This window comes from Solanum pennellii, chromosome 10, assembly GCF_001406875.1.
Source record: "Solanum pennellii chromosome 10, SPENNV200".
NCBI classification, from domain to species: Eukaryota; Viridiplantae; Streptophyta; class Magnoliopsida; order Solanales; family Solanaceae; genus Solanum; species Solanum pennellii.
Genome location: NC_028646.1, coordinates 69,174,218 through 69,184,490, shown reverse-complemented (window position 1 = coordinate 69,184,490; position 10,273 = coordinate 69,174,218).

The following is a 10,273-nucleotide window of genomic DNA, read 5'->3' as shown; positions in this document are numbered from 1 at the left end:
TGAAACTGTCAATTTTTATGGAAAATTTCACGCGGTTCTGGGTATTTCTTTTTATGATGTTGAAGTTGGTATTGGGTCAGGTCCGGTAGTTGAGGAGTGGGCTGGATGGATTTAATAATACTGGGTGTTTGAAATTAAAAGTGGGCTGGGTTGGTTTAAAGGTAAGTGGGCTGCTGAAAAGCTAGCAATTGCCCAAGTTATTGGTCTTAAAATGAGTTGGAGAAGAGAATTAAATTTTAATTGAAATTGCAATATAAATTAAATAGCAATTTTAGCCAAACCGATTAGGGAGATAATCGTGAAGAAAGATTTTTAGAAGATTCTGCAAGAGTTCAAGCATGACGAATTAATATAAATCAATTGAAGAGCTTCTTAACATTAACAAAATGAATAGCTATCTTACTAAAAAATTAAAATATAAACTATTGTTTAAGTAGACTAGTCGACCAAATATTTAACAAAAAAATTTTTGAAACGGATTTTTGAGTGTTCATAAATTGTACTAATTTAAACTAAATTATAAAATTTATATATTAATTAATATTGTACAAGAGAGACAAAACTATTCAAAATAACTTGAAAATATTTTGAATTTTAGAAAGTCAATTATTTCAAATCGTTTGAAATTTGAGAAGCTCGATGGTTAATTTATATCGGAGAGGATCAAAATTAGGTGTCAACATTTAATAGATTGATTAAGTCAACGTATTTTATTCCGATAAGAATAGACTATATTGTTGAACAATTGGCTAAAGTGTATGTGAAGGAGATAGTGAGTTTGCATGGAGTTCCCCTTTTTATCATCTCAGATCGTGGTTTCTAATTCACTTTCAAATTTTGGCGGAAATTGCATGATGAATTGGGCACACAACTCACTTTTAGTGCAGCTCCATCTGTAGACAAACGATCAGTCAGATAGGACCATTCGAGTATTAGAAGACATGTTTAGATCATGTGATATTGATTTTGGAGGGCGTTGGGATAATTTCCTACCTTTGTGTGAGTTCTCTTATAATACTAGCTACCACTCCATCATAGATATGGCACCATTTGAGATACTCTATGGGAGGGGATGTAGATCACCCATAGGATAGTTATAGGTTGGAGATGTGAAACCTTTGGGTGTTGATTTAGTGAAGGACGCCCAAGATAAGGTGGAGAGTATTCAAGCTAAACTTCTAGCATCCCAGAGAAGACAAAATAATTATCGGACCCTAAGGTGAAAAACATGGCGTCTCAATCCAGTGAAAATGTTCTTCTTAAGGTATTATTCATGAAAGAGGTGATGAGATTCGATAAGAAGGGTTACTACAAAAAATCTCAAATTGCCAACGGATTTTACTAACAACTCAAATTAGTTAGTATATTAGCAACAAATTACTAACAAATTGGTAACCAAACTATTTTTCAGAAATTAGCAACGAATTTCTAACAAATTGCCAACCGAAATGTTGCTAACAAAATAATTTAGCTGGTAAATTTAGCCGAAAAAAATGACGCCTAATTTAGCAACTTTCTACCAACGTATTACCAACTGAAATTTTACTAACTAAATATTTTAGTTGGTAAATTTGGCGGGAAAAAATGACTCCTCATTCAGCAACTTTCTGTCAACGGATAACCAACTGAAATATTACTAACTAAATATTTTAGTTCGTAAATTTGACGAAAAATGTGGCGCCTAATTTAGCAACTTTCTATTAACGGATTACCAACTTAAATATTACTGACACATTCCCCTTGTTGGTAATATTACCAACGAAGTATACATCAGTTGGTAAATATGACAAAATAAAAACTTAAGTATACTTTATTAACCAATTACTAATGAGATACTAAATTATTTACCAACGATAAGATTTGTTGTTAACTTTACCAACCAATTAAAAATGTGTTAGTAAATTACAAACGGATTGTTACTAGTTTGTAAACGTTCCAACAAATACTCAATCAGTTGGATTCTTTACCAATAGATAAAAATTATAGTTTGCAAAATACTAACATTTAAGAAAAAATCGATAATATACAAATCAATTTCTAATCCATTGATAAAATTTGCAAACATATTCATCTCGAGTTGATAATATTAATGTGAATGATGAATCGTGATAATCACTACAAATCAAACATATGTTGGTTAATTGTTATATTACTGATTGTTGTTGGACATTAATTACTATATAATGCATGATTGATCTTTTAAAATATGGACATTACTATATATCTTTTTTTTTTGTATTTGTTTTTTAAAAATAAGAAAATACAAACATTGATAGGGATGTGCGAAAAGAACTTGTGTAAACAAAAATATATATCTATTCAACAAGTAATTAAGTTGATCCATATAAACATGTGAAAATTAAAATGCACATTGTAGCATTTTAGATAGTACTTTTAGTATTAATTTTAAGTCATTGTCTATTCATATTCTTATATATTTTAGTATTAATATTAATTTCAACTTATGTATGAAATTTAAAAAGTTAGTTATAAATTTTTTTCAGACTTAATTTGTATTTTGTAGTTCATAAATATAATTTAAGAAATTCACATATTGTAAAAGCACCCCAACAATAAAACGGAAGATCGTAAACATTTTATGAAGACTAGTGTATCTATTGAAAAATAAATTGAAACAATTGATCTATATAACGTGAAAATTAAAATGTGTATAATGTCTTTACATGGCTGGTTACACATAATAGTGATTCCTCAATTCTAAATTATATAACATACTTTCTATTTTAGTTATTTTAGTTAGTCTCATGAAGAATGACATATTTTCTTATGTGACAAATCTTTAATTACATTTTAGTTTTTCTTTTTACCTGTGTTGGATTCCTCTTATTTGGAAAAAGGTCTAAAAAATTTACCCGTCGATTAAAAAAATTATTTATTTTATGGATAGTTTTGTAACATTGTGAAATTTTTCATATTTTTTAAACTTTGTATCAAATCAATTACGTTGTATAAATTGAAAAAAGGATCACTAACTATCCGTTTGGTAGGACGTATTAATTAGAGTAGTCAATAGATTAAAATTTAGTCCATCAAATACATTATTTGATTTTTTTATTTAATTTACTCCATGAATTAGTTATACACCATTAAGTGTGCTTGTTTTTTTTACTTAAGAATCTCTTAATGAGTCTGAAAGGTCTGAATGAATTAAATCTGTGACAGAGTTTTATTCTCATTCAGACACATTTATTTCGAAAAAAAATTGTTCCCTATATTTTTTTCTTCAAAAAAATTCAAGTTTCTCTCATTCTCAAACTTTATTAATTATCCAAATTATTTTTCTTATACTTTTACTTTTTTGTACTTGCAGCTTGTTTATCAAAATTGATAAACTTTATTTATAAAATTTTTATTTGACTAAAGCGCAAAACATGTTCATAAATATGACGTGCTTTTTAAATTTAAAAAAATGACTACATTGTTTTCTAACATTACTTTTTATTACAATTTATATATACATTCCATGTAGTTCAATTTCATTCTTGTCAAACACAAAATAATAATTTTTAATTTAAATATCAGTGTTGGAGATTTTCGCTAATTGTTTACCTGTTTAATTATTAGTTAGTTAAGTTTGATAAAATATGTTGTGTTGACTTACCTATTAGTTGAGAACATGAGTGCAATCACAACTTGTGAATTTGGATCGTGACAATTATATTTATAATTCATATATAATATTATTAGAAAATATATAAAATAATAATAGAATAACACTAATTATTTAGTTGTCGAAACTTTAACTATTTTATCTTGATTAAAATATTTATTTTGCGTAATTGGTTAAAGAATTGTATAGCTTGATTTATGAAATGAGATTTTCTTTTAAGAAATAAAGTCATAATTCTCTATTCTATAAATACATATAAGTCAAATAAGTTGAACAAACTATAGTTATTAATTTAGCGTAAAACAATATATTGAAAAACAAGTTTTAAATACGAACCAATAACAAATTAGTTTGGTATAATAATATATAGTATAAAAATCAAAATCAAAATATATCCATCCATTGACGTACTTTCTGATGCATCAAGACCAAATCAATTTTCACTATTTTTAGTTAGATGTATTTTTTTAATAATGTATATGAATGACTAAAGACAATTGTCCTCCGCTGAGATTTTAAAAAAAAAGTGACAATAAGGTTTTAAATTAAATAGGTTGTGATATAAGTCTTAAGTATTGGGTGCAAGTGACAATTATGTGATTAATGATTAAGGATTGTAAAGTTGCCCTCAAGATTATAAGTTGACAGTTTGGTCCATTGAATTAAATGAAGGTTAAAATGCTAAATTGACTAAAACGTAATTTAACCAATTTTGGTGGGAATTAAAATTGGGGGAAGTCACCACCAAGCTGTACCAAAAGGGGAAATAAAACATTTTCCCCCCACCTCTCGTCATTTTTTTTCTTCCTCTTCTTATTCGTCGTTCTTGCTTGCTTGCTTGTCTTTCTTCTCGTTCTCTTTATCTTTTTCTTCTTCTTTTTGTACATTATTGGTCTTGGCTGCTAGTCCTTGAGCTTTCTTCTTTTCTTCTTCTTGAATCAGATTTAACTAATTTAATCAGCGAATTATATTTTGTTTGTTCTCAATTGAAACTACTTCATAAATGATTAGGGTCATACACCATTGTTTTGATACGTAATATTAATAGTTCTTTGAAATCATTCATCATTTGGGCACCTGCAATTCTTTCAATAATTTGCATTCGCGTTTCCAAAAGATTGCTATATGTTGCAACAATTGACTATTGGAACAAATTATAGCCATATGTAGCAACAGAAAGATTATTTCAATAGCAACATAATTGACAGATGTTACAACATATAACTTATACAAGCTACAACATATAAGCTAGACATGTAGCAACATATGACTTACATGTCGCAATCGACATGATAGTTCTATAATACCCTTGTAAACCATTGTTTCAAGTGCTATATCATATTTTTATTACTTAATTATGGTTTAAAGTACTAAAAATTTTTCCAATTTGACATTTTTTCATTCCTAAATCGCTCAATTTATCGATTAAATCATATTTAAAGTGACATATGTGGCAACATATGCACGTTTTGTTGGGAAAATTGCAACAGAAATGTCATATGAAGCAACATATGCACGTTCTGTTGGGAAATTGCAACAGAAATGTCATATGTGGCAACATATGCACGTTCATAAAATGATCTTTTACGGCGTAATTCAATTAAATTATCACCTAATTCAACATGTAACACTAATATATAGTCCTACAACATATCTAAGTACAAAATTATGGTCTAATACAACAACCTTCATCAATTTTATCAATTATTTTTACAAAGACTATCATTTATCACTCATCATACAATGACCAAGTAACTACATATGATAGTTATATAACACCCTTAAAAAATCGTTGTTTCAAGTGTTATAACATATTTTTATTGTATAATTATGGTTCAAATTACTAAAATTTGGTCTAATTCGACATTTTTCCATTTGAAATTGTTCAATTTATTGATTAAGTCATTATTGAAATGACATATGTAACAGTCGATGCACGTTCTGTTGAAAAAATTGCAAGAGAAATGTCATATGTGCCAACATATGTATATCATAAAATGGTCTTTGAGGGGTTAATTTAATTAAACTGTCACCTAATTCAACATGTAACACTAATATATAGTCCTACAACATGTTTAAGTACAAAATTATAGTCTAACATAACAACCTTCCTCAATTTTATCAAATTATTTTTACAAAGATTATCATATCACTAGTTCATCATACAATGATCAAGTAACTTCATATGATAGTTATATAACATCGTTGTAAATCGTTGTTCCAAGGTTATAACATATTTTTATTGCTTAGTTATGGTCAAAAGTACTAAAATTTGGTCCAATTTGACATTTTTCCATTCCTAAATCGTTCAATTTATCAATTGACCCATTCTTGAAGTGACATATGTGGCAATATATGCACGTCCTGTTGGAAAAATTGCAACAGACATGGCATATGTGGCAACCCGTATATCATAAAATGGTCTTTCTGGGGTTAACTCAATTAAATTGTCACCTAATTCAACATGTAATACTAATATATAGTGATGTCTAAGCATAAAAATATGATCTGATACAAAACTTTCATCAATTTTATCAATTATTTTTACAAAGACTACATATCACTAGTTCATCATACAATGACCAAGTAACTTCATATGATGGTTATATAACATCCATGTAAATTATTGTTCCAAGTGTTATAACATATTTTTATTGTTTAATTATGGTCCCAAATACTAAAATTTAATTCAATTTGACATTTATCCATTCCTAAGTCGCTCAATTATCGATTAAGTCAACCTTGAAGTGACATATGTGACAACATATGCACGTTTTGTTGGAAAAATTGCAACAGACATGTCATATGTGGCAACATGTACACCTTAAGATATATTTTTTGCCAGATAATATTTCAAAAGGAATAACAACCCAACCATCGTACAAACAAATAAGTGATAAAAACCACTAAAAAGTCCTGATTTAATACCAATAACTATTATATTTTATCTTAGAAGATATCAACGATGAACTTGAAATGATGAGGGCAACGACGCTTTGTTGTAGAAGAAAATCGCAACACATTACCACTGAAGTTGTAGAAAACATAGCAACAATTTGAATTGTAAAGAAATAATGGAACAAAAGAAAGGAAAGAGAGAAAAGAAAACGAAAATTAAAAAAAATTGAAATATGAAATGAAACGACCTTTAATAGAGGAGAAGTGATAGGAAAAATGAAAGGACGATTGTTTTATACATTTTTATTTTTATATTTTTTTTTTGATAATTCATAGTGTGACATGTGTTGCCATATATATCCTTTCTGTTGAGGTACATGCAGATAATTTTATAGTTTTTTTTTACAATAAAAGTTATATGTTGCCACAGACACCACATTTGTAACAATGAAATGTTGACACATATCTTCTTTCTGTGACATATGTTGCCACATATCTTCTTTATGTGACATATGTTGTCACATATCTTCTTTCTGTGACATATGTTTCCACATATCTTCTTTCTGTGACATATGTTGCCACATATATTCTTTCTGTTGGGCACATATAGATAATTTTGTGGTGTTTTTACAACATAGGTATATGTTGTCACATACACCACATTTCTTCTTTTCCATTATAATTGACATTTGTTTCAACAAAAAAATCATTAATATTATCAACAAAAATAAACACTTCACCAGTTGTTTTATACAACTTATCAACAAAAAAAGTAATTCACAATGGTATACATAACCATCAGTCTAATCAATGGTGGATATTGTTCCTTCACCTCACAATTGACGACTTCGACTTTTTTCACTTTCTCTTTCGCTTTCTTTTTCAATTTCTCCTTCTCCATCTCTAGGTCCTTCTCCTTCTCCTTGTTCTCCTTGCCTTTTGGGTTTGACTGTGATACAGAACAGTAGTCATTATTTTTTTCTTTCACTAATTATAGATAGTGATTGAGAAATATATTTTTCAATCTTCTACACTTCAAATATTTGTGAACAAATGAACAAAACTATATTTCTGAAATCATATGAACAAAATGGTCACAAAAAGAGCAACAAAACACAACAAAAAAATGAATTTTCAGTGAATGTTAATATTACATATACATTTTCTCAAATAATGATTTTTTGGGTTTGTTAATTTTCTTTCTAAAATAATAAATAATACGTATCATTACACTATTATTCATTTCTCACATCTATATAACAATTTATTCTTCATTAGCCCAAAAAAAAGCTTAGTATTGTTTCAAAATTGTAAACTCTCAAAAAATGACTTACCTATTTTAAGTCAAACACAATTTTCAGTTCAGAAAGAGGAGAGAGTCACGAGCGCAAATGAGAAGGAAGATAAGATAATGGAAAAAAACATTTGTTTTGATAGTCGGATTTTCAGAATTTCTAAAGAGGAAGAAGAAGAGAAGGGACAACATTGAGAGAAGAAGAAGATAAATACTTGTTTTCATTTATTTTTAAAAGAATGATTTGAATAAAATTATAAAAGTTGAAAAACTGAAATACTTTTTTGTATTTTATAAAAAAAATTAGCAAGTCCTAAAAATGTTAATCTAATCCCAAATTTACTTAATTACATTTTAAAAACGGAAAATGGTCTAAAATACCCTTGAAGTATTGAAAATAGTACAAAATTACCCTTCATCCACCTATTGGCTCCAAAATGCCCCTTTTCATCCACCTATTGGCTCCAAAATACCCTTGTCATCCACCTTTGAGTTCAAAATTGACCACTTATTTAATGATTTTAAATTTAAACTATTTAAATATTTTTAAAATACTTGATGTTCAACTATTGGTTATAATTTAATTTATTTGTATTATTTATAAACCAACCCACTACCCACCCATTACTAACTAAACCCCACCCTATTAAAAATTCAACTATAATATCAAAATCGTCATAAACACTACTAAAACACGATGAAATTATAGATTAATGAAAATGACAACCAAAATTATTTGAGTCCGAATCGAAGCCCCAATTAAATTTATGTTCAGCCGCTTATTTAGAAGTACACTTTCAATTTGATTCTCTTTCAAGATTGAATTAGAAATTTATGATTAAAGGTAAAGAAGTAATACATCCCGAATTAATTCATGCACTTTTTTAAAATATAATTTTATAAATATTTATGATTTGTTTTAAAACTTTTAATATATTATTTTGAAAAAAAAGTTACCTATGAAGTAACATCACATAATTGAGACGTAAGAATAATTAAGATGAACATAGTCAGACTTTTAAGTTTATCGGTAATTTTTATTTAGACACTTGAATGTATGATAATTTACTTCTATAGATTTTTCCGTCTCAAATTTTTTAAATCACTCAATTGGCAGTAGATTTTCTATTGTTGCATTAATAATGTGAGTGATTAATTAATTTGGAGGGTTTAATTAGTGATGGATGGGTAGTGGACTGATTTATAAATTATAGTAATAAGTTAAATTATAACAAATAGTTGAGCGTCACGTATTTAAAAAAATATTTAAATAGTTTAAATATAAAACTGTTAAATAAGTGGTCAATTTTGAACCAAAAAGTGGATGACAAGGGTATTTTGGACCCAATAGGTGGGTGAAAAGGGTATTTTGGAGTCAATAGGTGGATGAAGGGTAATTTTGTACCATTTCCAATACTTTAAGGGTATTTTAGACCCTTTCCGTTTTAAAAATGATTTGATCAGCTTTTAGTCAATTTATTATAAAAAAACCAATCCTAAAACTTATTTGACACCTTTCATTTAATTTTCTCGACTTTCTTCCACTTGTCTTTAGATTTTATATGTTTCATCTAACAATTGAAAGTGAAACAGTGATAAAATATCAGTTAAAATTTGATGGAAAAAAAAGGCTTAGCAGTGGCGTAAAGAACAAGAAATAAAATAGGGAATTTGAGCAAGTTCATAACTTTCTTGGCTCATTAAAAGCAGAGAGGCTAAAATTTTTGGTGTCTATTAGCTTGAGATGACTCTTCTTGATTGTGGGGACGCGTATTCTTTTGGGTATGTCTTAAATCTGCAAATAAAGTTAAAGAACAAAGCTAAAAGTTGAAGAAATTAGAAATCTCCATTGCTACAAAATTTCCTAAACTTGAAGAGATGATGGACAATAAATTTTCTACATCATAGCTATAAATTTCCTAGATCGAAGAGCTACAAATTGTTGCATATGGTGAGAGCTAAAAATTTAGGTACAAATCGAGAGCAAATTAAATTTGTATCAGCTAAAAATTGCTCAAGTTCTCAGAAGATGCAATGATTATATCCATGGAGAACATCTCAAAGCAAATCAGGTTGAGTCTTTAATCCATCAAATGAATCGGAACTTATGGATTGCATCATCTCTTATCTGCAGAGAGACTTGGAATGTGTTGAGTATGAGTGTGTTTGGTATGAAGGAAAACATTTTCTGGAAAATGTTTTTCAATTTTCCTATATTTGGTTGGGACAAAAGTTTTGGAAAATGTTTCCGAAATCAACTCATTTTCCTCAAAATTAAGGAAAATGATTTCCCTTCAAAAATTAAGGAAAACATTTTTCATAACTCTCTTCCAATTTCAAATTACATTTTTTTTTTGGGAAAAACATCAATTTAAAAAAATATTTTCAATTTCAAAATTTTATTTTTTCACCTGATCCTTGACTCTCCCCCCACCGGCCAGCCCCCCAAC